Source organism: Melospiza melodia, chromosome 3 (assembly GCF_035770615.1).
Source record: "Melospiza melodia melodia isolate bMelMel2 chromosome 3, bMelMel2.pri, whole genome shotgun sequence".
NCBI classification, from domain to species: Eukaryota; Metazoa; Chordata; class Aves; order Passeriformes; family Passerellidae; genus Melospiza; species Melospiza melodia.
In genome coordinates this window covers 49,201-77,150 of record NC_086196.1, presented here as the reverse complement: position 1 = coordinate 77,150, position 27,950 = coordinate 49,201, and the positions used below count along the sequence as shown (strand labels likewise).

Sequence of the window (27,950 nt, the reverse complement as noted above, 5' to 3'; positions counted from 1 at the left end):
TACTTGGGCTCTAGATGCTCTTCCTAGATTGACATAAGGTGTTTGCAGCTTTTGAGTTATCCTGGTGGTGTTTGACATATGTTCTAACTTTCTTTCATGTGCAGATGCATTCCATGTGTGGCAGAGGGTCAGGGTTAGGAGGTGCCGGGCCTTCTTAGGAGCGCGGTGAGTAGCAGGGTGGTGGGGTTTTGGCCGATGCGGTGCCAAGGTCAGGCACTGATGTTTGGTTCTCTTTAATCCAGCTGTCTGAGAGACCCCAGCCCGGTGCCAGCAGGACCTTCCCAGGTGACGAGGTGGCCTTTCTATGCACCTGAGACGGACTGGCATCCCCAGATGTCTGAAAGATAAGTAGAGGGCTGTGACCCACAGAGGGGATGAAGGCATGGTGCTGGTTTGGGAATTACTGGGAGGGGTTTTTGAGTCCAATTTGGAGATGGGGGGTGTTCATGAAGTGGCCCCTTAGGCCCCATAAAAGCCACGTCTCACTTTTGATCCCAGTGCTGCGGTGTGCAGGGCAGAGCAGTCCCGGTGTGTCTTGTGTCATGTGTCACTTGTCTGTTGTGCATTATGTGTTGTTGGTGTATCCCGTGTCTTTTACCTTAGGGGGGCCTGTCAGAAACCTTGGCATCATTGTTAGCATCTGTGATCTCTGCATTCCCTGGCCTGGCACCCAGGCCATAGAACTTTTGACTGGGGAGCTCAGACAGGCATCCAACTCTCTTCTGTCTTTGGAAGCATCCAGTCAGGTGTCTTGTCAGGCCTTGTTCTGAGCTGTAGGGACAGCTATGCCCCACCTGGATCCATTATGGTGGATTAGGACTTGTAAAAATGTGAGGGCAGGCAGAGGATTCTGACCATAGGATTCCTGGGCATCGATCTTTGCTGTTCTTGGAATAAATCCTTCAGTTAGCATCTTCTTCCTCCAGGGTTCTCTGAGCCTCATCAGCTGACCGTCAGTTTGAACTCAGTCATCTCTCTTAGCATTCTCTCAGTCCTTGCAGCCATTTTCCTTGCCAAGAGATTTCTGTTCCTGTTGTTTCCCCGTTGTCTGTCCTGTCCTGTCCTGCCTGTCCTGTGTCACGGGTGTCAGCACACGTATGTGCCGGAGCTGCTCTGCCCTGTCGCACAGCCTGGTGTGATAGGGGAGGGCCCGGGGACTTGGAATGTGTAATGTGGGGTGTAGTTGGACTCTAGATGGGATTTGTAGATGGACACAGGATATCTGGAGCTCCTCAGTTATCCTGCAACTGTTTGACTCTTGTCCTACCTTTTTTTTCAGATTGAGATGGATTAAATCTGTGCCAGAGGGCCCCGTCCCGGGTGAGAGGATTGCCCCGAGCAGGTGAGGCCCCGTGTGTCTCTGCAGCAGAAGTGTGTATGGTGACTGTGTTACAGCACTGTTCTTTGTCTTTCTTTTTACGAAATCAATCTGGATACCAGCAGCCAAGGAGAGCAGTGGAGAGAAGTGGTTGTTATTGCTCAGCTCTCAAGCACAACAAATTTTCAGCAGATTCATCGTGTCGCAAGAGAGATCTGCCCAGTGTCAAGGATGATGTTTGAGATTGAGGCTTCAGGTGATTGAGGATTGTGACTGGGAGAGGGAGGGTGATCAGGTATCCAATTAGGAGTTCTTGGGAGGGTGTTTGCAGGCAGCAGGGTGAGAAAGGGTGTTTATTTGAGGGCCCTTCCCCACAAGGCTGTTCAGAAGCCTAGCAGAGGCATTCCCGTGTCTTGCAGCACACAAGGTCATCCACTGCACTCACAGCAATGCCATTTAACTTTGCCTTTCTCTTACCCAGGTGCCACCCCTAATGAAGGCCACAGCCTTGGAATCAGGATGAAGCTGGAGCCTGAGGGAGCCAGGCACGCTCAGGAAAGGGCAAGTAGCTGCCTTGGTGGGATTTGGCCCACATAACTCTGGACTCACACTTTGGTTTTGGTTTTCTTCATTGCAGCTGACCGAGAGGCTCATAGGCCATCACAGAGCCATCCGAGGCAGACTCATTTCAGGTGCAGCGTGGATTTCCCATCACTGATCATCTAAAAGATAAGTCGGGGGCTATGGCTTGGAGATGGGAGAGTAGCAGGTTGGGGATCCCTGGGACAGATTTAAAAATGAGCAGAGGGGAAAGCAATCTTGTCCAAGGGCCTCTTAGGACAGCTAAAGGGAGAGGCTCTACTTTTGATGGCAGCTTTCAGGCAGGCAGTGCAGAACAGCTCCGGTGTGTGCCGTGTTCCCTAGTCTTTGGGGTCCCTTTTGCCCTCTTCCCTCAAGGCTTTCACCACAAGCATGATGTGTCGTGTTTCATGTCCCCCTGTTTGTCACGTTCTGTGTCACGGGTGTCTGCGGGTATTTGTGCTGGAGCTGTTCTGCCCTGCTGCATGGCCTGCTGCAGTAGGACAAACCATGGGGAGTTGGAATTTGTGGCGTGGGCTGTACTTGGGTTCTAGATGCTCTTCCTAGATTGACATAAGGTGTTTGCAGCTTGTGAGTTACCCTGGTGGTGGTTGACATATGTTCTAACTTTCTTTCAGGTGCAGATGCATTCCACGTGTGGCAGAGGGTCAGGGTTAGGAGGTGCCGGGCCTTCTTAGGAGCACTGTGAGTAGCAGAGTGGTGGGGTTTTGGCCGATGCGGTGCCAAGGTCAGGCACTGATGTTTGGTTCTCTTTAATCCAGCTGTCTGAGAGACCCCAGCCCGGTGCCAGCAGGACCTTCCCAGGTGACGAGGTGGCCTTTCTTTGCACCTGACACAGACTGGCATCCCCTGATGTCTGAGAGATAAGTAGAGGGCTGTGACCCACAGAGGGGATGAACGTGGGGTGCTTGGTCAGGACTCCCTGAGGTGGGGGTCTGAGTTGGCTCTGGCAATGAGGTTAGCATAAATGTGGTCCCTTAGGCCCCATAAAAGCAACATCTCCCTTTTGATCACAGTGCTGAGGTGCGCAGCAGGGCAGAGCAGTCCCGGTGTGTCTCGTGTCACTTGTCTTTTGGGTATTGTGTGTTGTCTGGATATCTCATGTCTCTTATCTTAGCCCTGTGAGGAGCCTCTCAGAAACCTTTCCTAGTATCCGTGATCTCAGCGTTCCTTGCCCTGGCAACCATGCCATAGACCTTTTGACTGGGGAGCTCACACAGCCATCAGAAATGCATCTCTCTTTAGAAGCGTCCAGTCAGATATCTTGTCATGTCTTGTTCTGAGCTGTACGGACAGCCATGCTGCGCAGTGATCCATTATAGCAGACTAGGACTTGTAAGGATGTGAGGTTAGGGAGAGGATTCTGAGCATAGGATTCCCGAGCCACCATCTTTGCAGTTTTTGGAATAAATCATTCTGTTTGCATCTTCTTCCTCCAGGGTTCTCTGAGCCTCATCAGCTCGCCATCATCGTCAACTCTTCTTCCTTTGCCTTCTCTCAGTCCTTGCAGCCATTTTCCTTGCTAAGAGATTTCTGTTCCTTTTGTGTCCCCAGTGTTTGTCCTGTCCTGTCCTGTTTGTCCTGTGTCATGGGTGTCAGCACACGTATGTGCCGGAGCTGCTCTGCCCTGCCGCACAGCCTGGTGCGATAGGAGAAGTCCCAGGGACTTGGAATGTGTAATGTGGGGTGTAGTTGGACTCTAGATGGGATTTGTAGATGGACACAGGATATCTGGAGCTCCTCAGTTATCCTGCAACTGTTTGACTCTTGTCCTACCTTTTTTTTCAGATTGAGATGGATTAAATCTGTGCCAGAGGGCCCCATCCCGGGTGAGGGGATTGCCCCGAGCAGGTGAGGCCCCGTGTGTCTCTGCAGCAGAAGTGTGTATGGTGACTGTGTTACAGCACTGTTCTTTGTCTTTCTTTTTAGGAAGTCAGTCAAGGAGAGCAGTGGAGAGAAGTGGTTGTTATTGCTCAGCTCTCAAGCACAACAAATTTTCAGCAGATTCATCGTGTCGCAAGAGAGATCTGCCCAGTGTCAAGGATGATGTTTGAGATTGAGGCTTCAGGTGATTGAGGATTGTGACTGGGAGAGGGAGGGTGATCAGGTATCCAGTTAGGAGTTATTGGGAGGGGGTTTGCAGGCAGCAGGGTGAGAAAGGGTGTTTATTTGAGGGCCCTCCCACACAAGGCTGTTCAGAAGCCTAGCAGAGGCATTCCCATGTCTTGCAGCACACAAGGTCATCCACTGCACTCACAGCAATGCCATTTAACTTTGCCTTCCTCTTACCCAGGTGCCACCCCTAATGAAGGCCACAGCCTTGGAATCAGGATGAAGCTGGAGCCTGAGGGAGCCAGGCACGCTCAGGAAAGGGCAAGTAGCTGCCTTGGTGGGATTTGGCCCACATAACTCTGGACTCACACTTTGGTTTTGGTTTTCTTCATTGCAGCTGACCGAGAGGCTCATAGGCCATCCCAGAGCCCTCCGAGGCAGACTCATTTCAGGTGCAGCGTGGATTCTCATGACTGATCATCCAAAAGATAAGTCGGGGGCCACGGCCTGGAGATGAGAGAATAGTGGGTTAGGAGTTCTTGGGGCAGATTTAGAAATTAGCAAAGGGAAAAGCATTCTTCTCCAAGGGCCTCTTAGGACAGCTAAAGGGAGAGGCTCTACTTTTGATGGCAGCTTTCAGGCAGGCAGTGCAGAACAGCTCCGGTGTGCGTCGTGTTGTCCGGTGTGCCGTGTTCCCTAGTGTGTCTTTGGGGTCCCTTTTGCCCTCTTCCCTCGAGACCCTCACCACAAGCATGATGTGTCGTGTTTCATGTCCCCCTGTTTGTCACGTTCTGTGTCACGGGTGTCTGCGGGTATTTGTGCTGGAGCTGTTCTGCCCTGCTGCATGGCCTGCTGCAATAGGAGAAACCGTGGGGAGTTGGAATTTGTAATGTGGTCTGTACTTGGGCTCTAGATGCTGTTCCTAGATTGACATAAGGTGTTTGCAGCTTTTGAGTTATCCTGGTGGTGTTTGACATATGTTGTAACTTTCTTTCAGGTGCAGATGCATTCCATGTGTGGCAGAGGGTCAGGGTTAGGAGGTGCCGGGCCTTCTTAGGAGCGCGGTGAGTAGCAGAGTGGTGGGGTTTTGGCCGATGCGGTGCCAAGGTCAGGCACTGATGTTTGGTTCTCTTTAATGTAGCTGTCTGAGAGACCCCAGCCCCGGTGCCAGCAGGACCTTCCCAGGTGATGAGGTGGCCTTTCTTTGCACCTGACAGGGACCAGCATCTCCAGATGTCTGAGAGATAAGTAGAGGGCTGTGACCCACAGAGGGGATGAAGGCATGGTGCTGGTTTGGGAATTACTGGGAGGGGTTTTTGAGTCCAATTTGGAGATGGGGGGTGTTCATGAAGTGGCCCCTTAGGCCCCATAAAAGCCTCGTCTCACTTTTCATCCCAGTGCTGCGGTGCGCAGGGCAGAGCAGTCCCGGTGTGTCTCATGTCACTTGTCTATTTTGCATTGTGTGTTGTTTGTGTATCCTGTTTCTTTTACGTTAGCCTTTGGGGGGCCTGTCAGACACCCAGGCATCATTGTTGGCATCTGTGATCTCTGCATTCCTAGGCCTGGCACCCAGGCCATAGATGCGATTCTGACACCTGTCTGAGCTCTCCAGTCAGAAGTTCTCTCTTTGGAAGCATCCAGTCATGTGTCTTGTCAGGTCTTGTTCTGAGCTGTAGGGACAGCCATGCCCCACCTGGATCCATTATGGTGGATTAGGACTTGAAAGAATGTGAGGGCAGGCAGAGGATTCTGACCATAGGATTCCTGGGCATCGATCTTTGCTGTTCTTGGAATAAATCCTTCAGTTAGCATCTTCTTCCTTCAGGGTTCTCTGAGCCTCATCAGCTGACTGTCAGTTTGAACTCAGTCATCTCCTTTTGCATCCTCTCAGTCATTGCAGCCATTTTCCTTGCCAAGAGATTTCTGTTCCTGTTGTGTCCCTGTTGTCTGTCCTGTCCTGCCTGTCTGTCCTGTGTCACGGGTGTCTGCACACATTTGTGATGGAGCTGCTCTGCCCTGCCGCATAGCCAGCTGCAATAGGAGAGGGCCCGGGGATCTGGAATGTGTAATGTGGGGTGTACTTGGACTCTAGATGGGATTTGTAGATGGACTCATCATATTTGGAGCTCATCAGTTATCCTGCAACATTTTGACTCTTGTCCTAACTCTCTTTTCAGATTGAGATGGATTAAATCTGTGCCAGAGAGCCCCATCCCAGGTGAGGAGATTGCCCCGAGCAGGTGAGGCCCCATTTGTCTCTGCAGCAGAAGTGTGTATGGTGACTGTGTTACAGCACTGTTCTTTGTCTTTCTTTTAGGAAGTCAATCTGGATACCAGCAGCCAAGGTGAGCAGTGGAGAGAAGTGGTTGTTATTGCTCAGCTCTCAAGCACAACAATTTTTCAGCAGATTCATTGTGTCCCAAGAGGGATCTTCCCAGTGTCAAGGATGATGTTTGAGATTGAGGCTTCAGGTGAGTTGGGGATTGTGACTGGGAGAGGGAGGGTGAGCAGGTATCCAGTTAGGAGTTATTGGCGGGGTGGTTTGCAGGCAGCAGGGTGAGAAAGGGTGTTTATTTGAGGGCCCCCCCACACAAGGCTGTTCAGAAGCCTAGCAGAGGCATTCCCATGTCTTGCAGCACACAAGGTCATCCACTGCACTCACAGGAATGCCATTTAACTTTGCCTTTCTCTAACCCAGGTGCCACCCCTAATGAAGGCCACAGCCTTGGAATCAGGATGAAGCTGGAGCCTGAGGGAGCCAGGCACGCTCAGGAAAGGGCAAGTAGCTGCCTTGCAGGGATTTGGCCCACATAACTCTGGACTCATACTTTGGATTTGGTTTTCTTTATTGCAGCTGACCGAGAGGCTCACAGGCCATCACGAGGCCCTCCAAGGCAGACTCATTTCAGGTGCAGCGTGGATTCTCATGACTGATCATCCGAAAGATAAGTCGGGGGCCACGGCCTGGAGATGGCGGAGTAGCAGGTTGGGAATCCCTGGGACAGATTTACAAATGAGCAGAGGGGAAAGCAATCTTCTGCAAGGGCCTCTTAGGGCAGCTGAAGGGAGAGGCTCTGCTTTTGATGGCAGCTTTCAGGCGGGCAGTGCAGAACAGCTCCAGTGTGTGTCGTGTTCCCTGGTGTGTCTTTGGGATCCCTTTTGCCTTTTCCCCTCGAGGCCCTCACCACAAGCATGATGTGTCGTGTTTCATGTCCCCCTGTTTGTCACGTTCTGTGTCACGGGTGTCTGCGGGTATTTGTGCTGGAGCTGTTCTGCCCTGCTGCATGGCGTGCTGCAGTGGGACAAACCATGGGGAGTTGGAATTTGTGGCGTGGGCTGTACTTGGGCTCTAGATGCTCTTCCTAGATTGACATAGGGCGTTTGAAGCTTGTGAGTTATTGTGGAGGTGTTTGACATATGTTCTAACTTTCTTTCAGGTGTGCATGCAGAGGGTCAGGGTTAGGAGGTGCCGGGCCTTCTTAGGAGCACTGTGAGTAGCAGAGTGGTGGGGTTTTGACCGATGCGGTGCCAAGGTCAGGCACTGATGTTTGGTTCTCTTTAATCCAGCTGTCTGAGAGACACCAGCCCGGTGCCAGCAGGACCTTCCCAGGTGACGAGGTGGCCTTCCTTCACACCTGACAGGGACCAGCATCCCCAGATGTCTGAGAGATAAGTAGAGGGCTGTGACCCACAGAGGAGATGAACGTGGGGTGCTTGGTCAGGACTCCCTGAGTTGGGGGTCTGAGTTGGCTCTGGCAATGAGGGTAGCCAGGATGTTGCCCCTTAGGCCCTATAAAAGCAAAGTCTCCCTTTTGATCACAGTGCTGAGGTGCGCAGCAGGGCAGAGCAGTCCCGGTGTGTCTCGTGTCACTTGTCTTTTGTGTATTGTGTGTTGTCTGGATATCTCATGTCTCTTATCTTAGCCCTGTGAGGGGCCTCTCAGAAACCTTTCCTAGTATCCGTGATCTCAGCGTTCCTTGCCCTGGCACCCATGCCATAGAACTTTTGACTGGGGAGCTCACACAGGCATCAGAAATGCATCTCTCTTTAGAAGCATCCAGTCAGATGTCTTGTCAGGTCTTGTTCTGAGCTGTACGGACAGCCGTGCTGTGCAATGATCCATTATAGCAGACTGGGACTTGTAAGGATGTGAGGTTAGGGAGAGGATTCTGACTGTAGGATTCTCGAGCATCCATCTTTGCAGTTTTTGGAATAAATCATTCTGTTTGCATCTTCTTCCTCCAGGGTTCTCTGAGCCTCATCAGCTCGCCATCATCTTCAACTCTTCTTCTTTTGCCTTCTCTCAGTCCTTGCAGCCATTTTCCTTGCTAAGAGATTTCTGTTCCTGTTGTGTCCCCAGTGTTTGTCATGTCTTGTGTGTCCTGTGTCACGGGTGTCTGCACGCATTTGGGACGGGGCTGCTCTGCCCTGGTGCACAGCCTGGTGCAATAGGAGAAGTCCCAGGGACTTGGAATTTGTCATGTGGGGTGTAGTTGGACTCCAGATGGGATTTGTAGATGGACACAGGATATCTGGAGCTCTTAAATTATCCTGCCACATTTTGACTCTTGTCCTAACTTTTTTTTCATATTGAGATGGATTAAATCTGTGCCAGAGGGCCCCATCCCGGGTGAGGGTATTGCCCCGAGCAGGTGAGGCCCCATTTGTCTCTGCAGCAGAAGTGTGTATGGTGACTGTGTTACAGCACTGTTCTTTGTCTTTCTTTTTAGGAAGTCAATCTGGATACCAGCAGCCAAGGTGAGCAGCGGAGAGAAGTGGTTGTTATTGCTCAGCTCTCAAGCACAACAATTTTTCAGCAGATTCATCATGACACAAGAGGGATCTGCCCAGTGTCAAGGATGATGTTTGAGATTGAGGCTTCAGGTGAGTTGAGGGTTGTGACTGGGAGAGGGAGGGTGGTCAGGTATCCAGTTTAGGAGTTCTTGGGTGGGGTTTTGAAGGCAGCAGGGTGAGAAAGGGTGTTTATTTGTTTGAGGGCCCCCCCACACAAGGCTGTTCAGAAGCCTAGCAGAGGCATTGCCATGTCTTAGAGCACACAAGGTCATCCACTGTACTCACAGGAATGCCATTTAAGTTTGCCTTTCTCTTACCCAGGTACCACTCCTAATGAAGGCCACAGCCTTGGAATCAGGATGAAGCTGGAGCCTGAGGGAGCCAGGCACACTCAGGAGAGGGCAAGTAGCTGCCTTGGTGGGATTTGGCCCACATAACTCTGGACTCACACTTTGGTTTTGGTTTTCTTTATTGTAGCTGACCAGAGACTAACAGGTGATCATGGGGCACTCCGAGGCAGACTCATTTCAGGTGCAACGTGGATCCCCATCACCGATCATCCAAAAGATAAGTCAGGGGCCACGTCCTGGAGATGGGAGAGTAGCAGGTTGGGAATCCCTGGGACAGATTTAAAAATTGGCAGTGGGAAAAGCAATCTTCTGCAAGGGCCTCTTAGGACGGCTAAAGGGAGAGGCTCTGCTTTTGATGGCAGCTTTCAGGCGGGCATTGCAGAACAGCTCTCGTCTGTGTCGTGTTGTCCGGTGTGCTGTGTTCCCTAGTGTGTCTTTGGGGTCCCTTTTGCCTTCCCACCTCAATCCCCTCACCACAAGCATGATGTGTCGTGTTTCATGTCCCCCTGTTTGTCACGTTCTGTGTCACGGGTGTGTGCACACATTTGTGCTGGAGCTGTTCTGCCCTGCCGCATGGCCTGCTGCCGTAGTAAAAATTCCAGAAGTAAAAATCTTGACGCAGAAATATTTAATCAAATATAAAAAAATATGAATAAAAAGATATAAAAAATATGAAAAACTACTCGCATCAGATCTAATATAGAATATAAATTTAGTTTTGAATTGACATTGGTAACGATAAATGTGTAAGTAAGCAATATACATTAAATATACATTATAAATACAAATATGAATATAAAAATTGAACATTAGGATAAAACCTATTTAAATTTTGTTTAAAATAAAGGGTTGGGGTTTTTTTTTAGTCGTATTGTGTTAGAGGCAGGGTTTTTATTTTAAATAATATGAGTGTAGATATTATTGTCATATATTTCTAAATATTGAGATATACAAACAAGATATAAATATATATAAACACAAAATACAAAGAAACACAAATAACAGGAAGAGATGTAATGAAGAATACAAATAACAGTATACATAAGTATACATTTTAAATGTACATGTGAATATGAACCTGAAAAATAGAATTTTAAAAAATATTTAAATACACTTTAGAAAAAAGGGGTTCTTTTTGGCTTTAATTTGGATGGAGGTAAAGGTTTTATTTTAAATAATCCAAGTGTTACAGAAGTAAAAATCGTAACAGAAATATATACTTACTTTATAAAAATATGTATAAAAATACACAAATAAATTTAAGTTTTAGGGATATATGCAATATGGAATAGAAATGTATTTATAAAAAGAAATGTACAAATGGACAGTGTACATCAATATACATTGTAAATAGAAATGTGAATATTAATATGAAAAAATACTTAAAAAAAACTTAAATATTTTTAAAATAAATTGATGTCTTTTTGGTTTGGTTTTTTTTTTTGTGTAGTGTTTTTGTTTTGTCTTTTATCCTATTAGATTAGAGGCAGACGGTTTTTTTTCCCTCTTCCCGGTTGTTTTGGGGCATTTATTTCAGAGCAGTTTTCGGCGGGGGTCGCCCCTGTTCTTTATTGCCGCCTTCCCTGCCGCAGCCCCGAGGCGTGCTGCGCCCCCGGCTGGGGCGGGCGGCAGTGCTGCCGCCTTGTGGGCAGAGCGCGGTACTGCAGCCGTGCACCGAGAGGCTGCCAGCTTGGGAGCGGCGCGTGGCTGATGTCGCGGACTTTTGGTTGACCTTCTCAAGATGGCGGCGAAAAGGGCGGGGAAGTGGAGGACCGGGTGGGTGTAACTGGACTGCCTGCACGGAATACCGACGTCATTGCGGCCCCGACGGATTTTTCTGTGGCGTTTCGTGTGTACTCAAGACATGCTGTGGGCTCAGGGGTGCCGCGGGCAAGCGTATTTTGGCGGGTTTGTTACAGGCATCTGGGTAAACGCCTCGCTGTGCCGGGGTCCTCTCGCGTCCACTTTCCCGCCCTGAGGGAGCCGAGCCGGGCTGAATTGTTCCGAAGAGCCGAGTGTGGCCAGAAACAGCCTACTTGAACCGAAGAGCCGAGCGTGGCCGGAAACAGCCTACTTGAACCGAAGAGCCGAGCGTGGCCGGAAACAGCCTACTTGAACCGAAGAGCCCAGTGCGGCCGAAAATAGCCGAGTTTACACCAAGAGCCGATGATAGACGACTGGAACCGATAGCAGACTGTAGCTGACTTGAGCCGCATTTAGACAATGTGCCGAATACGACCGAGTTTAGCCGAAGAGCTGAACTGAAATGAGTTTAGGCCAAGAGCCGAACCAAGCCGAATTCAGCCAAGTTTAAACAGAACCGAATGACGCCGCAGCGCTGTGCCTGCAGTGCGCCTGTGCAGACGACAGGGGGTGCTGTGCCTGCAGTGCGCCGGTGCACACGGCACTGTATAAAGTATAAAATATCAACTATCTATAAGAAGGGATAAAAGCTCTCTGTCAAGTGCAGCAGTAGAAAATTTCAGGCTCCCAGGGAATGAATACTTTTCTTTAAATCATTTTCATTTTGGAGTTTTTTTTACTCCCAGGTAGCCTGAAAGTTACTACTGCTGCTTTTTTATTCTAAAGCTAGAAAGGAAAACCAAGATTAGAAATGCAGAGAGAGAAAGAGAGAGAGAAAGAGAGACAAAAAAACCCAAAAACTAGAAGGGCAAGGAGAAACCTAGGAAAAAGAAAAAGAAAAACAAAAGAAAAAAAAAAAAACAAAAAAAAAAACCCACGGAAAAAAACCTCGGGATGGGCGAGGAAACCCCCCCCCCCCCCCGAAAAATCCAAGACGGGCAAGAAAAGTCCCAGAAATACCACAGAAAAAAAACCAGGAAAAAAACAAAATAAAGACAAAACCAAAAATACCCATAAAACAACATCAAGGGCAAGAAAAAAACGCAGAAGAAAACCCCAAGATAGGCGTGAAAAAGCCCAGAAAAAAAAAAAAAGAAAAATACGTAAGAAAGGCAGAGAAAAAAAAAACCACAGAAAAAAAACCAAGATGGGCAAGAAAAATCCCTGAAAACAGACCAGAGAAAAATCCCAAGACGGGTAAGAAAAAAAATCACAACAAAAAACCAAGATGGGGAAGAAAAAATCCAGAAAAGAAAAACCCAGGAAAAAAAAAAAAAAAAAAAAACTGAAAAAAAAAAACCCAAGGGGGCAAGGAAAAACCAGAAAAAACACCAAGATCGGCAAGAAGAATCCCAGAAAAAAAAATGCTAAATGGACCAGAAAAAACCCCGGGAAAACCAGGAAAAAAAAAAACAGGGAAAAAAACAAGAAAAAAACCCCCAAGATGGGCAAGGAGAAAATCTACAACAAACCCAGAAAATCACAGAAAAAAAACCCAAGAAGGGCAAGAAAAAACCCAGAAAACACCCACAGAAAACCAAGGAAAAAAACCCAAGATGGGCGAGAAAACTCCCAGGAAAAAAAAACAAGATGGACCAGAGAAAAACCTTAAACAACCAAGAAAAAAAAAAAAAAAAAAAACAGGAAAAAAAACTGGAAAAAAACCCAAGGACGGGCAAGAGCAATCCAGGAAAAAACTCAGAAAAAATCCCCCAAGATGGGCAAGAAAAAACCCAGAAAAAAACACAGAAAAAAACCCCAAGATGGGCAAGAAGAAATCTGGATAAAACCCCCCAAGACTGGCAAGAAAAAAAAAACAGAAAAAACGCCAAGATGGGCAAGAAAAAACTGTCGTAAAAGGTGCCGTAAAGCGCGACTGTCGTAAAAGGTGCCGTAAAGCAAAAGTGTCGTAAAAGGTGCCGTAAAGCGCGACTGTCGTAAAAGGCGCCGTAAAGCGCAACTGTCGTAAAAGGTGCCGTAAAGCGCGACTGTCGTAAAAGGTGCCGTAAAGCGCGACTGTCGTAAAAGGTGCCGTAAAGCGCGACTGTCGTAAAAGGTGCCGTAAAGCGCGACTGTCGTAAAAGGTGCCGTAAAGCAAAAGTGTCGTAAAAGGTGCCGTAAAGCGCGACTGTCGTAAAAGGTGCCGTAAAGCGCGACTGTCGTAAAAGGTGCCGTAAAGCGCGACTGTCGTAAAAGGCGCCGTAAAGCGCGACTGCCGTAAAAGGCGCCGTAAAGCGCGACTGTCGTAAAAGGTGCCGTAAAGCGCGACTGCCGTAAAGACTGCCGTAAAGCGCGACTGTCGTAAAGACTGCCGTAAAGCGCGACTGTCGTAAAAGGTGCCGTAAAGCGCGACTGTCGTAAAGGCTGCCGTAAAGCGCGACCGTCGTAAAAAGGTGCCGTAAAGCGCGACTGTCGTAAAAGGTGCCGTAAAGCGCGACTGTCGTAAAAGCTGCCGTAAAGCGCGACTGTCGTAAAAGCTGCCGTAAAGCGAGACTGCCGTAAAGACTGCCGTAAAGCGCGACTGTCGTAAAAGGTGCCGTAAAGCGCGACTGTCGTAAAAACTGCCGTAAAGCAAAAGTATCGTAAAAGGTGCCGTAAAGCGCGACTGCCGTAAATACTGCCGTAAAGCATAAGTGTCGTAAATACTGCCGTAAAGCGCGACTGTCGTAAAAGGTGCCGTAAAGCGCGACTGCCGTAAAGCAAAAGTGTCGTAAAAGGTGCCGTAAAGCGCGACTGCCGTAAATACTGCCGTAAAGCATAAGTGTCGTAAATACTGCCGTAAAGCATAAGTGTCGTAAATACTGCCGTAAAGCGCGACTGTCGTAAAAGGTGTCGTAAAGCGCGACTGCCGTAAAGACTGCCGTAAAGCGCGACTGTCGTAAAAGGTGCCGTAAAGCGCGACTGCCGTAAAGACTGCCGTAAAGCGCGACTGTCGTAAAAGGTGCCGTAAAGCGCGACTGCCGTAAAGACTGCCGTAAAGCATAAGTGTCGTAAAAGGTGCCGTAAAGCGCGACTGTCGTAAAAGCTGCCGTAAAGCGCGACTGCCGTAAATACTGCCGTAAAGCATAAGTGTCGTAAATACTGCCGTAAAGCATAAGTGTCGTAAAAGGTGCCGTAAAGCGCGACTGCCGTAAATACTGCCGTAAAGCGCGACTGTCGTAAAAAACTGCCGTAAAGCAAAAGTGTCGTAAAAGGTGCCGTAAAGCGCGACTGTCGTAAAAGGTGCCGTAAAGCGCGACTGCCGTAAAGACTGCCGTAAAGCGCGACTGTCGTAAAAACTGCCGTAAAGCAAAAGTGTCGTAAAGACTGCCGTAAAGCGCGACTGTCGTAAAAGGTGCCGTAAAGCGCGACTGCCGTAAAGACTGCCGTAAAGCAAAAGTGTCGTAAAAGGTGCCGTAAAGCGCGACTGTCGTAAAAGCTGCCGTAAAGCGCGACTGCTGTAAAGACTGCCGTAAAGCGCGACTGCCGTAAAGACTGCCGTAAAGCGCGACTGTCGTAAAAGGTGCCGTAAAGCGCGACTGTCGTAAAAACTGCCGTAAAGCAAAAGTGTCGTAAAAGGTGCCGTAAAGCGCGACTGTCGTAAAAGGTGCCGTAAAGCGCGACTGCCGTAAATACTGCCGTAAAGCATAAGTGTCGTAAATACTGCCGTAAAGCATAAGTGTCGTAAAAGGTGCCGTAAAGCGCGACTGCCGTAAATACTGCCGTAAAGCGCGACTGTCGTAAAAGACTGCCGTAAAGCATAAGTGTCGTAAAAGGTGCCGTAAAGCGCGACTGTCGTAAAAGGTGCCGTAAAGCGCGACTGCCGTAAAGACTGCCGTAAAGCGCGACTGTCGTAAAAACTGCCGTAAAGCAAAAGTGTCGTAAAAGGTGCCGTAAAGCGCGACTGTCGTAAAAACTGCCGTAAAGCGCGACTGTCGTAAAAAATTGCCGTAAAGCCAAAGCGTCGTAAAAGGTGCCGTAAAGCGGACTGTCGTAAAAGGTGCCGTAAAGCACGACTGCCGTAAAGACTGCCGTAAAGCGCGACTGTCGTAAAAACTGCCGTAAAGCAAAAGTGTCGTAAAAGGTGACGTAAAGCGCGACTGACGTAAAAGGTGCCGTAAGGCGCGACTGACGTAAAAGGCGCCGTAAAGCGCGACTGTCGTAAAAGGCGCCGTAAAGCGCGACTGTCGTAACAGGTGCCGTAAAGCGCGACTGTCGTAAAGACTGCCGTAAAGCGCTACTGTCGTAAAAGGTGCCGTAAAGCGCGACTGTCGTAAAAGGTGCGGTAAAGCAAAACCGTCGTAAAAAGGTGCCGTAAAGCGCGACTGTCGTAAAAGGTGCCGTAAAGCGCGACTGTCGTAAAGACTGCCGCAAAGCGCGACTGTCGTAAAGATTGCCGTAAAGTAAAAGTGTCGTAAAAGGTGCCATACAGCGCGACTGTCGTAAAAGGTGCCGTAAAGCAAAAGTGTCGTAAAAGGTGCCGTAAAGCGCGACTGTCGTAAAAACTGCCGTAAAGCGCGACTGCCGTAAAAGGTGCCGTAAAGCGCGACTGTCGTAAAAGGTGCCGTAAAGCGCGACTGCCGTAAAGACTGCCGTAAAGCGCGACTGTCGTAAAAACTGCCGTAAAGCAAAAGTGTCGTAAAAGGTGCCGTAAAGCGCGACTGTCGTAAAAAACTGCCGTAAAGCGCAACTGTCGTAAAAAACTGCCGTAAAGCCAAAGTGTCGTAAAAGGTGCCGTAAAGCGCGACTGTCGTAAAAGGTGCCGTAAAGCGCGACTGCCGTAAAGACTGCCGTAAAGCGCGACTGTCGTAAAAACTGCCGTAAAGCAAAAGTGTCGTAAAAGGTGACGTAAAGCGCGACTGACGTAAAAGGTGCCGTAAGGCGCGACTGACGTAAAAGGCGCCGTAAAGCGCGACTGTCGTAAAAGGCGCCGTAAAGCGCGACTGTCGTAAAAGGTGCCGTAAAGCGCGACTGTCGTAAAGACTGCCGTAAAGCGCTACTGTCGTAAAAGGTGCCGTAAAGCGCGACTGTCGTAAAAGGTGCGGTAAAGCAAAACCGTCGTAAAAAGGTGCCGTAAAGCGCGACTGTCGTAAAAGGTGCCGTAAAGCGCGACTGTCGTAAAGACTGCCGCAAAGCGCGACTGTCGTAAAGATTGCCGTAAAGTAAAAGTGTCGTAAAAGGTGCCATACAGCGCGACTGTCGTAAAAGGTGCCGTAAAGCAAAACTGTCGTAAAAGGTGCCGTAAAGCGCGACTGTCGTAAAGACTGTCGTAATGCGCGACTGTCGTAAAAGGTGCCGTAAAGCGCGACTGTCGTAAAAGGTGTCGTAAAGCAGCACTGTCGTAAAAGGTGCCGTAAAGCATAACTGTCGTAAAAGGTGGCGCAAAGCGCGACTGTCGTAAAGACTGCCGTAAAGCGCGACTGTCGTTAAAAACTGCCGTAAAGCGCGACTGTCGTAAAGGCTGCCGTAAAGCACGACCGTCGTAAAAAGGTGCCGTAAAGCGCGACTGTCGTAAATACTGCCGTAAAGCGCGACCGTCGTAAAGACTGCTGTAAAGCGCGACTGTCGTAAAAGGCGACGCCGCAGCGCTGTGCCTGCAGTTCGCCCGTGCACACGGCAGGGGGCGCTGTATAAAGTATAAAATATCAACTCTCTATAAGAAGGAATAAAAGCTCTATATCATGTGCAGCAGTAGAAAATTTCAGGCTCCCAGGGAATAACTCGTTTTCTTTAAATCATTTTCGTTTTGGAGTTTTTTTAATCCCAGGTAGCCTGAAAGTTACTACTGCTGCTCTTTTATTCTAAAGCTAGAAAGGAAAACCAAGATTAGAAATGCAGGGAAAGAAAGAAAGAAAAAGAATAAAAGAAAATAAGGAAAGGAAATGAAAGGAAGAAAGAAGGAAGGACAGGAAGGGAGGAAGGAAGACAGACAAAAAACCCAAAAACCAGGAGGGCAAGGAGAAACCTAGGGGAAAAAAAAACAAAACAAAAAAGAAAAAGAAAAAGAAAAGAAAAAAAAAAAAACCAACAAAAAACAAACCCACATAAAAAAAAAAAACTCGAGATGGGTGAGAAACCCCCCCTCCCCGAAAAATCCAAGATGGGCAAGAAAAATCCCAGAAATACCACAGAAAAAAAAAACAGGAAAAAAACAAAATAAAGAAGAAAAAAAAAAAAAAAAAAAAACGAAAAACAAGAACAAGATGGGCAAGAACAAAACGCAGAAGAAAACCCCAAGATGGGCATGAAAAAGTCCAGAATAAACCCCCAAGATGGGGGAGAAAAATCCCAGGAAAAAAAAAAGAAACAGAAAAAACCGTAAGAAAGGCAGAGAAAAAAAAAAAAAAAAAACCCAGAAAAGAACCCAAGATGGGCAAGAAAAATCCCTGAAAACAGACCAGAGAAAAACCCCAAAATGGGCAAGAAATAAAATCAGAACAAAAAACCAAGATGGGGAAGAAAAAATCCAGAAAAGAAAAAAAAAAAAGGCCAAGAAAAACCCAGGGAAAAAAAAAAAAAAAAAAAAACAAAAAAAAACAAAAAACACCTGAAAAAAAAAACCCCAAGGGGGGCAAGGAAAAACCAAAAAAAAACCCAACAAGATGGGCAAGAAGAAACGAAGAAAGAACCCCAAAAAATGCCAGAAAAAAATCAAGGAAAAAGGGAGTAAAAGCCCCAAGAAACAAGGCAAGAAAGAGAGGCAATAAAGGCCACAAAAACTCAAGACAAAAAAAAACAAAAACAAGACATGCCAGAAAAAGGTACGAAAATGGTTCTGCCAGGTGCGATCAAGGTGAGCGGGTTCAGTTTCAGGTCCAGGAGATGAACAAGTGTCAGATTAGTTTGGGGCACTGCTGTGCAATGCAGCCGTGACAGGATTTATGTTTAAATATAGTTTAAATAAATTGGGGATTGTTTGGCTTTTGTTGGGGTATGGGCTGGAGATTTCATAAAAAATATAAAACTAGAAATCCAAATATACCATATATATATGTCGATATCAATAAATATTTAATACATATAAATATAAGTAAAAGAAATCTATTGTGTCAAAAGAAAATATCTATTATTATATAAAAAGGTATTCTCTTCAATATATGTAATATCTATAAATATAACAAATGAAAATTACAAATATAGATGTGAATAGAATTATGACAAACAAAATTATTTTTAAACTTTTAAATGCGTTTTAAATAAAGGGGTGTCTTTGCTTTTTATTTCGTTAGAGGCAGGGTTTTATTTTAAATAATATAAGTACTATAGAAATGTAAATTGACACACAGAAATATATAATAAATATATAGAGATATAAAAATATAATACCAAACTATGAATAGAAATAGAAATCTATGTAAGTAACATGAAGAGATGCAATATATAATTTTTATTATACAGTAATATAAATTCTAAATATACTTGCGACTATAAATATGAAAAATATATGATGGGGCCTCAGATCAGCACCAGGTGTGTGTGAGGATGATGGGGGCTCGGAGCAGCCCAGGTGTGAGTGTGAGGATGATGGGGGCTCAGATCAGCACCAGGTGTGAGTGTGAGGATGATGAGGGGCCGGGACGAGGCTGTTTTAGGAGGAGGCTTTGCCTCAGCTCCCTTTTGCATGGAGCTGCTGAGTGGAGGGGTTTATGGGCCGCTCCCGGTGCTGTCTCATGGAAGGACTGCGAGAGCTTCCCACAGGGTCGGGGGGACACCTGGATCCGCGCTTGGGTACGTGGAGCATCGCTTAAAGGAGGCGCCGAGGGACGAATCTTTGTGCCGGGGAGCAGCAGCCGAACAGCTGAGCCCGTGTGGGTTTGGAGCAGGAAATTTTCTCCTTCCCCTTTGCAATTTCATCTTGCTAGTCCCTCCCCGGTTCCCCAGGAACAAAAATGGAGCTTATGAAGACAAAAGGAATTAAGGAGAAGGAAGCAGCTGTTCTTCTTTTATTGTCTGCGTTTGACCTGAGGGGATCCCTCTTGACTTGTGGTTTTAAGGGTGTTGATTGCAGGAAAAGCTGCCTTTTCCAGGCTGTTAGGGGTATCCCGGAGGTGACAGGGAATCCCTGCGTTCTATTCTAAGGGGAATGGGAAAAGTATTCTTGTGGCATTATGGGTTTGATTTGAAGGCAGCCCACCCCATTTTCATCACCCTCGGGTTTAAATGGAGGGGGCAGCCCTGGTGTCCCTCCTTTTCAAGGGTTTGAATGGAGGTCGAAATCGCCCTTTCCCATCAGTCGAAGGCTTTCATTTGGGGAGCGCCCCTTCTTTTCTGCTCTCCTAGGGGGTGAAATTTTAGGGGAGAACGCATTTCTTTGCCCTTGTTGAAGTGAGGTGCGCCCCGTCTGCGGTTTCGGGGTTGGCTTGCGGGAAGCCGCAGCTCTGGCAGCGTTTCCAGGGCTGCAATGGGGCTGTGCCGCTGCATTGGAGGGCGCTCCCTGTGCCCGCGGCCCGGCCCGGAACGTTCCCGCTTGGGAGCGCTGCTGGCACGGCCCGGGCAGCTGCCGGGGCGCACGGGGGAGTCGGCGCGGCCGGGCCGGCCAAGGGCGGCAGTGGCGGAGCCGCGCCGGTGCGAGCCGTGCGGAGCCGAGCGGAGCCGGGCCGGGCCGGCCAAGGGCGGCAGAGGCGGCGCGGGCGCTGCTGCGCCGGCCCGGGCGGTGCCGGCCGCTCCGTCCGCTCCGGGCGCGGAGCTCGGGCGCCGCCGGTAGCCCCGGGCCCGGTGCCGGCCCCGCCGGGCAGGGGCAGTGGGCGGAGCTCCCCGGGGCGGCGCCGGCCCCGCGTGCCGGAGCGGCCGCCGCAGGAGCCGCTTTCCTGCCGGGAGCCGCGCTCCGTCCGGGGCCGGCAGCGAGCGCGCGGTTCGGCCGCTCCAAGTTCGGCGGTGCCGTGGCTCGGAGGCGCTTTGGAGGCGTTGATGGCATCGCTGGGTTCGGTTTGCAGCGGGTGTCCGCTAAGGGATACAGTGTTCTTCCTGAGTGGGCACGGTTCTCGGTGCCGGTAGGGATGATAATGGTTTGTTTTGGATTGGGTTTTGTAGTCGGTTTTTTTTTTTTTTTTTTCCCGGGTATTATTTTTAGAAGGGCGCGCAATGGTTTTTACGGGTCGTAGCGCGAAGCAGCGGTTCGGATTTGAATTCTGTTGCGGTGGCTTTTATTAGCGTGAGTGTGTAGTGTTTGTTTTGGGGGGCTTGAGGTAGCGTCCTGTCGTTCATAGCAGCGGGTTTTTATTCTTTATAATTGCATGTGTGTTTATCGTCTTCCCGGGCTTTTATTTGTTTGGTTTATTTGATTGTAGTGTATGTTTTATGGTTACGGGTAATTTGGGGGACATTGTTTATGGTTACGTTTGTCTTTAGTCTTTGTGTTTGTTTCTAGGTGGTATTTTTATTTTGATAGCTTTAGGCACTATGGGTTTATTCAGTTGGGAATAATTTTTTGGTTGCAGATTTAAGTTTATCTGGTTTTTGGTATTATTCTTGTTGTTGGTTTCTTTATTTTCTTTTTTTTTTTGTTATTGTTGTTGTCTTTTAATGTATTTGAGTATTGTTTATCAGGGGTTTTTTTGGGAACATGGGTATTTATATGGTGGGTTTTTAAAGTATTTATTTATTTGGGTAGTTAATTTCTTAGTTTTTAGTGGTTGAGATGTTTTTCCATTTTGTTAATTAGTTCAGGTTTTAAAGTTATTTTTACAGAGGATTGTTTATTCCTTGAGTTAGTGTAGAGGTAGAATTTTGTTGGGTTTTTTTTTTTAGTAACGTCGTTCAGGGTGAGTGGCACTGGCTTGAGTTGAGTAGATTGGTTTGACTTTTTTTTAGTACTTTTTGTAATTTGCTGTGTGTGTTTCTATAGGATTTTCTTTTATTTTGGTTCCATTTTTCTGTCCTGATGAGAATTGTTATTGAAAAGAGTGTTCCTTGTTTTGTCGCTGACACTTGTTTGGCTGTTGGAGGTATCTTGATGTTTTTGGAAGATATTGGTGGGAATTTGATGCTGTTTGTTTCGTCGTTTCATTTAGGAATTGGATTTTAAATATGCAATTATGACTCTAACTATATTGAAACAAAAGAAATAGATGTGTAGCAATGGGAATGAGCCAATTTTATTTTTATATATTCGGTCAATTTTTAAAATTTAACATGTAACATAAGTCATTATATGTTACAATAAGTTATTCTAATTTTAATAGAGTATTGTGTATGTTTTTAGATATATGAATAGAGAATATAAATGTAAATACAACCCAAACAAAAATACCAATATATAAATGTATTGCAACTATATGCAGATATACAAAAAATTAATATTAAATTGTAAATGTAAAATAACATAAATTGATACAATATATAATACAAGTAATACTGCATATTATATTTTATGAAAATATATTTTATTTTATGAAAAATATTATAGGAAATGGATATAAAATATATAAAAATACGGATGTGATATATCTATCTATCTATATCTATCATTTGTTGTATATTATGATAAATATTTATATAAAGAAACATTTAGGTAGTTTAAAATAATGGATGGTTTTGTTTTTTCTTTGCCAAAGCAGGGGTTTTCGTGTAAAAATTACAAATACAAATAATATAAAGGTAGAAATATAAGTATAGAAATATATCATAAACACATTAAAGATTTATATAAAAATTAGAAATATCAGGAAAAATAAGTTGTAGCAGTAGATATGGTAAATAATTTAAAAAATATTTCCCGTATATTTTTTGAATAAGGTGCATATTATATATAGTTATTAATATAATGCATCAATATAAACGATAAATATATATAAAATATCAACTATCTATAAGAAGGAATAAAAGCTCTATGTCACGTGCAGCAGTAGAAAATTTCAGGCTCCCAGGGAATAAATAGTTTTCTTTAAATCATTTTCGTTTTGGAGTTTTTTTTTTTTTTACTCTCGGGTAGCCTGAAAATTTCTACTGCTGCTTTTTTATTCTAAAGGTGGAAAGGTAAACCAAGATTAGAAATACAAGAAAGGGGAAGGGAAGGGAAGGGAAGGGAAGGGAAGGGAAGGGAAGGGAAGGGAAGGGAAGGGAAGGGAAGGGAAGGGGAAGGGAAGTGGTGAAAAACAGAGTGAAAAAAGTAAAAAGAGTTGGAGGGAAAAAGAGAGGGCATTGGAGAGGAGCGGTGCTGCCTCAGGTCCTTCCCCGCCCTGGGGCGAAGGACCCGTTTGATGCCCAGGAGGGACTGCAGCTCCTGGTGGCGGGGGACGGAGCCGTGGCTGTCAGCCCGAGACTACAACTCCCGGCAGGCCGTGCTGCCGGCGCGGCGTGTGACGCAACGGCTGATGCGGCACGAGTGGCTGGCGTGCCAGGCGGCCGCGCGGGGCTGTGCGCGGGCAGCTGCCGGCGCCTCTCCCGCGCGGGACAGCGACGCTGGAGGGGCGCAGCCTCCGTCTGGCCGCCCGCACGGAGCTGAGCAGCGCGGAAGGAGCGTCCGCCCGGTTCCTCGGCCTCCCTCAGCGGTGCCGGGGGCGGGGGGCGAGGCGGTGCTTTGCTGCCGCGGGCCGGGAGCTGCAGGAGCCGCCCCGGGCGAGCGGCGCCGGGCGCTGCCGCGGTCCCGGTGGGGCGGCCGCCCTCGGGCTGGCAGAGGCGCCGGAGGAGCCCCCGAGCTGCAGCCGTCTCCCTCGGGCTGCTGCCGGTGCTGCGGGAGGAGGCGGCTCCGCCGCGTGTTGGGCGCTGCGAGCAGGGAGCGCTGCGGTATCGCCGGCATGACGGGGCTGCTGCCTGCGTTAGTGCTCGTGGCTCTTTGTGCCGTGACAGCGGATGGAGCGGCGCTGGGCAGTAAAGCCAGAGATGGCCGGGAGAATGCCCAGCGCAGGGAGCAGGCGGGCTTTGTGCTTTGGATGGCACAGGTGCGAGCTGCAAAGTCACCCCCCCTTCCGCCCCTGCCCTCCCGAGCCCCAGGGAAAATGCTTTCCAGCATTGTCGAGCTTCTGAAAGACAAAACTTGTGATTTGACACTTGCATCCAGAAAAGGTTTCTGTCTCGATTAGCAAATGCCTCAATTGTTCTTGGTTACATCCCATGACCGGTTTTAGGCAGCGACTTTATAATGCTTTTAGGATTTTCTTGTACAATGGTGAGAAAATAGGCAGGTCTGATAGTGGTTTCACTTTTTTTTCTACTTCACGTTCCATAAGATTCTTTTATGCAAGCACTTGTTTTAAAATTCTACTGTAGGCGTTTATGGTTCACTTTTTTTTTCTTTGCAGCACCCGTGACTTTTTTTTCCCTCTAAATCAGGAGTAAATATAGCTGAGTAAAATTACCTTGATTTTCTTCCTTCTTTTTTAACTGAATTGTTTTTATTAAAAATCCTATTTGAATATGTAGGAAAAGTGGGGATGTCTTGTAATATATCGTAGCTTTTCTTGTTTACAGGATACTCAGAAAATATGTCTCCCTTAGAGTCCCACAGAAACGTTCTCAGTGTGATCTCTATCAAGGTATGTATTTACAAGTAAGTGGTCTCTTTAGATATTTGCCTGTGAATTACCTTTTCCTGTAATTCAGAGCTTGCGTTCTGTGGGTTTTATGATAAAGCTGTAAAACATGTCAAAATGGTTTTGCAAGTCTGAATCGTTGAAGGCAGCAATAAGTGGATTTAGAGCCTGTTCTTGAGCAGACAAAGGGAAAAAGTGTGGCTTTGATGCTGAACTTGTCATTTTTCATTTGACTTGTCTTGCATTATTTAAGAGTAGAGAGAAGTAGAAAAAGAGAGAAATCGAATTGGTTCTTGAGCACTCCTCAAATGCTCCCCATGATCCAGTGTAGAGCCGAAGGGAAGGGTGATGGAACAGAGCTCTGTGCTTTAGAAGGAAATAAATTTAAAGCTGACCTCCGCACAGAGTCTCACTAACTTCTGTGGTTTTAAAATACAAGATAAGTTTAGGAAGTGTTGGAAGTTAGTGTTTTGGGAAAGAAATGGCAGTTCCACAGAACATTCCATTGAACAGAGGCTCTGGGAACGATTCATGTTGTAAGTGCTGTCACTGCAGTCAGTTGGTGGTTCAGCCTTGAAACGTGCACTTGGCCTTCTATAAAGCACTGTTTTGTTTGCCTTTCAGTGCTATGAGTCTTGATCAATTGGAGAAGAGCCCAAGAGAAATTTTTCATCCCTTGATATAAAAGGTAGGAAGTGACTTTTTTTGGTTTGGTTCTTTTTCTTTATTATTTTCTGGAAATAAAAGTAATTAAGTATAGGTACTACTGGTTTGTTTCTTCCAGTAGCAGGTGATAATAATAGTAGTAGTACTAGTAAAAATCATAATAGAAATAATAACAATAGTAATGTAATACTACTTAAACTGTCTTTATCCATTGGACTGGCCATTTCAAATCAAAACTTCTAAACAGAAATCAAACCATCATCCTTGTAGAATCTTTCACAGCAGTGGGCTAAAGATCCTGGTTTTGTTGACAGCATTTATTGGTTCTGGAAGAACAAGAGGGAAGTACAAGCCTAACTACTTCTAGCTCACGGACCCGTCCAGTGAACCCAGCTTTGTGTTGTGGTGGGCTTGTGATGACTTTGAAATCAATTGCTCATTCCAGTAAAAAAAATTCATGTTTTTTTGAACGTGACAGCAGAAATAACTTTAGGCACCAACTGAATAATAATAGATCACCAGTTTAAGTTAAAAATTCATGCTATACTATCAAAATGTAAAGGTAAATTATTATGTATTAGGTGATGGTATAAAGTGTATGTTCTAATGTGTAATGCAAAGATACATACGTACCTGAAAGTCCTTAGAGGAAACAAATTTTTATGTCTGCTGTTTGATTGTTTACCATACGATATTTGGTTTCATTTCCCAGGGATCGGTGAATTTTAACTTTGGAGTCCCCTATGCTAAGGATGCTCAGCTTACAGGTGATGAAATGTTCAGTAATGGTGAGTTTTTCACCTTCTCTTTAATTGCTATGCTGATCTGAATAAGAAAAAAAAAAACAAAAGCAAGAGAAAAAAAAGGATGGTTTATTATTATTTACGCTGTTATGTTTGTTTCCTCAGTATTTGCTGCAGCTCTGCTTACCCAAGCTTTGGGTTCCTTCTGTCCCACTGGGAGTTGCCCAATTTGGTTGCATCTGGTGAAATTCACCCTGAGACCTTACAGAACCAGCTCCAACTACGTGAGAGCCATTTGCAGTTCTCTCCAGACGCCTGGAGAATGGGCGACGTTTCTGAGGATCCGGCGAGCGTGCTTCTGTCAAAACTCAGTCTGTGAAATTCCTGGGGAAAACCCTTCTGTGTCCTGAAGGGTTCAAACTCTGGTGAGGATCCAGTTATCAGGTGCTCACCTGGATGGTTCCAGCTCCCAAAGGTAACACTTGTACTCTTGCCCTGTAGTTTACATCTATTGTATTTTTGTTATTTTGCAAGATTTTTTGTCTTTGCAAAATATTGTGCATTTCACTCTTTGGAACCTCTCAGATGGTTCTTTGGTGCAGCACCACCCCAGGGGACACTTGGCTGCTGTCCTGAAGGGGTTGGTGGCTAGAATTGTAAATCCTGGAGAGTTTGTGAGTCTTCTGTCCCCAGGGAGGTGTCATGCTTTGTTTACTTTTGTTCTGTTGGTTAGGCGCTGCTTCTCGTTGCAAGTATGAATTTCAAACTGCCCTGTTCTTATTTTAACTGTTTTCCTGGTTCTCTCCGCCCGGCAGGGAAAGACTCTCGTATCCTTGTCGTCAGGCTCGGTGCTGTCCAAGAAGATACGGGGACTAAAAAAATCATAAGAAGCAAAATACGACTGCAGGGAAAAGAAGCTGGAGAGAACAGAAGGTGATATTGTTATCCTTACCCTGTATTAGAGACATCCGCTGCACTTTGATGCTGGCAGCTGCCAGGGGCTTGTTAGCTCTTTGTAGGCAGGTGTAGGTGTTCACTTGTAGTTTTTTTCTCTGGACAAGTCAATTCAAACTTTGCTAAGCTGATATTTGCAGATTACTCTCTAGCACAGTCCAGCATGACATTTTTGAATGTTGTAAAAATACCATGTTACTTGGAAATTGCTAATGAAGAGAAGCTTTAGGGGAAGATAAGATTTCAGGGTTGGAAGTTGTGAGAAGAATTTTGTGGGGATGTTAGATTGAAGTAAAGCACACTTGAAGCTGGACTGGCACGCTGGCAGGTCCCCTATTAAACAGTAGTGCTGAGATTAGCCTGGGGGTTGCCCGTTGTTTCTGTAGAAATCAATGTTTCCTGGTCTTCAGAGGTAAGCTGCTTTGAAAAGCTGGAAGGTGCAGCATGCTGACAATCCCCGTGCTTTGGATTAAAAGTAGATTTCAGAAGGGTCCTAAGCTTTTGTCTTTTCCTAGAAGTCGATGTAATCCTATCGAGGAGTTTTTAATTCTGTGTTGCCATGTCATCCATCAGAGCCCTGTTGTACTAATCTTCATACAAGTACAAAACAACAAATCAGACCCTGTCCCAAGCACTTAGAGGCCAGAACACGATTTCCTCGGGCTGCCATTTGTGTGCCATCGGTACTCACCGTGGAAGGGAGCTGGGGATTGTTGCAGCTGTTGGGAACAAACTGCTTCTCGTCACACAGAAATGGAATTGGGACGACGCCTCGGCCAGCCCCTCTCTGCCATCGTCTCCTGAATCTGCAGCAGAGCAGTTCCAGTCCATCCGGGCATGTGTAATCCAGTTCCTGATGATCTGAGCACACGGAGCAGCGCTCAGCTGCTGTGGGGGGATCAGGGAGGGCAGAGTGTGCATTGTCATCTTCCTGAACCTACAGACAAATCAAAGTGAGAAGCCACAGCGTGGAAATCAGTCACATATATGCTAAATAAAACTTGCAGATTTTTTTAAGAATTGTTGTTGCTTGTTCTTTGTTGTGCTTCAGTGCTTAGAAAACCTCCCTTTAAAATCAGTTAAATTCATCAGTTGAACCTTTGTTTGCAGACCCTCACTGAGCAGAATTCATTGCAGACTCAGTGCACGCTGTGCTGGCCTCTCGGGAGTGTGAGGAGCTCATGTGTGCTACTTTTTGCTTTAGGACGCTCTAAGGTATTTATTCCTTTTGGGATACATGATGAGAATTCCCAAGAGAGGTAGTTATAAAGTATGACATCGGGGAAAAAACCTGTGTGGTTGGAATGTTGTTGCTGTCAAAAGTTAATTTTTTCTTAGCCAGTAGTTAGCTTTTTGCTTTATTTTTGTGGTATCAGTATTTTATTGTTTAAAAAATTGCTTCAAAATAACTTCAGTGGCTGGCCATCAGTACCTTGTTCAGATTTGCCTATTTGCTTGTAGCTAAAATGTTCACGTCTTGTTTATCATTCTATTTAAGAAACTGCTGCCCAGCCAACTAATAACTGAATATCTATCTGTCTGGGACATGGGGAGAGGATTTAGGTAATATCTTTGTTTCCAGAAAAGAGTTGTAGTGTAGTTTCTAAATAGAGGAGAAGAGGGTGAAGACTCGGGGCTCTGATGCCGTTGGGGCACCCCAAGGTCCCCAGGAGAGGGAGCCCCACTGGGGTGCAGGAGCAGGTTTGTTCTCATGTAATATAGAATAAATTATAAATATAAATATGAAAATATTTTTTAAAATCGTTACATAAAGCAGGCTTTTTTTATTTGTCAATAGGCAGGGTTTTGATTATAAAAATTATAAATACAAATAATATGAAGGTAGAAATGTAAGTATAGGAATATATAATAAATAAATACAGATATATATATATATAAAAAGTTTAAAAACAAGAAAAAATTAGTTGTAGCAGTAGATATGATACATAAATAATAATTTAAATCCATTTCTAGAATTTTATGTATATTATATGTAAATAATACACTGCCTGCATAACTCTGGACTCACACTTTGGTTTCAGTTTACTTTATTGTAGCTGACCAAGAGGCTCATAGGCGCTCATGAGGCCCTCCGAGGCAGACTCATTTCAGGTGCAACGTGGATCCACATCACCGATCATCCAAAAGATAAGTCAGGGGC

At 46.3% G+C, this 27,950-nt stretch overlaps 1 long non-coding RNA gene across 2 annotated transcripts in view; it reads left to right on the top strand.

Annotated features, from left to right (window-relative positions):
• The window catches only part of LOC134415332 (uncharacterized), a 35,689-nt gene extending 8,880 nt beyond the window's left edge, over positions 1 to 26,809 (top strand). Inside the window, exons 2-7 of one of the 2 annotated variants that reach the window (XR_010027037.1) lie at positions 23,365 to 23,429; positions 24,051 to 24,114; positions 24,805 to 24,880; positions 25,001 to 25,310; positions 25,651 to 25,768; positions 26,541 to 26,809. This is a non-coding gene — a long non-coding RNA (uncharacterized LOC134415332). The other variant, XR_010027038.1, reaches the window with a different exon arrangement.
• The last annotated feature ends 1,141 nt before the right edge of the window (positions 26,810 to 27,950 follow it).